This window comes from Mus caroli, chromosome 7, assembly GCF_900094665.2.
Source record: "Mus caroli chromosome 7, CAROLI_EIJ_v1.1, whole genome shotgun sequence".
Lineage (NCBI taxonomy): Eukaryota > Metazoa > Chordata > Mammalia > Rodentia > Muridae > Mus > Mus caroli.
Window position 1 is genome coordinate 60383179 of NC_034576.1, and position 1727 is coordinate 60384905.

A 1727-nucleotide genomic window follows, 5' to 3' on the forward strand; every position below is an offset into this window, starting at 1 on the left:
CTATAATATGGCATGTTAAGAAAATGTAGCCAGATGTATCTGTAATCTTCCCAGAGTGAAGCAAGAGGGTGGAAAATATGAGATTTGTCTTGGCTTCTGTGATATCATCTCAAGAAAGGAAGTAAAGAGGAAAGAAAAGAGGGAAATAATGAAAAATAAGAAGAAAAATGACTGGAGGACAGGTTCTGGAGTATTTGTTTGTACAAATCTATATGTATGTTCATATTCACATCTATGTCATCAATATCTATATCTCTCAATCTATATAATCATCTAGGCTTGAGGGTGCAGCTCAGGGGAAAGTCAGTTGCCTAGCATGTGTGAAGCCCTGAATTCAAGTCTCAGTACTGCAGGAACCGTTCTCCAATGCTGCTGCCTGTCTTTTCTCATAAGGTCATGAACAAAGTCTGATGTATTAACTAGAAAAAACAAGACCTTAATTAAGACACTCCATTTCTCTAACTTAAAAAAATATCTTTCCACCATCAAGTTCTATATTTTACCTCGCCTTAGCAGCTGGTTCTTGTTCAGCATCTGTCAAGTCATGTTCTGACTGATTGCAAGAGACATCTCTAATTAACTTTACACTTTCACATAAACATAGGAGGCTAGGCAACACAGGGCTCATTGCGATGAGGTGGAAACATATATAAAACTCCAAACAGTGAATATGTTCATACTTTGGATCAGACGTAGTTTCCCTACTTTAGATAGTAAAATGGCACCTAATTTTTGGTTCCCGGATCAATCAGAGACTAGTCTGCACAGATGAGTGTGGACTAAAGAAGCTATACAGCTTCTGGGCTAGGTGGAAGCAACACAGCTTCTGGGACAGACCCCATTTCGGGCTCCAGACATCTGGGCATGTTCCCTGCCAGAGAAGAGGTGTCTGACCTGCCTGGGAGGGCTTTGCCTGAGCACCTAGGGGAGCCATCTTGGTTCCCAGATCCCTCAGAGACTAGTCTGCGCAGATGAGAGTGTGGACTACAGAAGCTACACAGCTTCTGGGACAGGCAGAAGCAACACAGTTCGGGCTCCAGACATCTGGGCACCTTCCCTGCCAGAGCAGAGATGTCAGCCTGGCCCGGGAGAGCTTAGCCGAAGCACCCGGGGGAGCCATCTATGGTCCGGGATATCTCAGAGACTAGTCTGTGTAGGTGACAGTGTGGACTACAGAAGATACACAGCTTCTGAGACAGGTGGAAGTGACCCAGCTTCTGGGACAATCCCTGTTTCGGCCTTCATCTTCTGACAGAGGCAGATCCAAAGGCCAGATATCTGTGCACCTTCCCTGCAAGAGGAGAACTTGCCTGCAGAGAGTACTCTGACCACTGAAACTCAGGAGAGAACTAGTCTCCCAGGTCTGCTGATAAAGGCTAACAGAATCACAGGAGGAACAAGCTCCAACCAGCAACAACTATAACACCTAACTCCAGAGATTACCAGATGGCAAAAGGCAAATGCAAGAATCTTACTAACAGAAACCAAGGCCACTCACCATCATCAGAAACCAGCACTCCCACGTCAGCTAGTCCTGGATACCCCAACACACCCGAAAAGCTAGACCCATATTTAAAAGCATATCTCATGATAATGGTAGAGGACATCAAGAAGGACTTTAATAACTCACTTAAAGAAATACAGGAGAACACTGCTAAAGAGTTACAAGTCCTTAAAGAAAAACAGGAAAACACAACCAAACAGGTGATGGAATTGAACAAAACCAT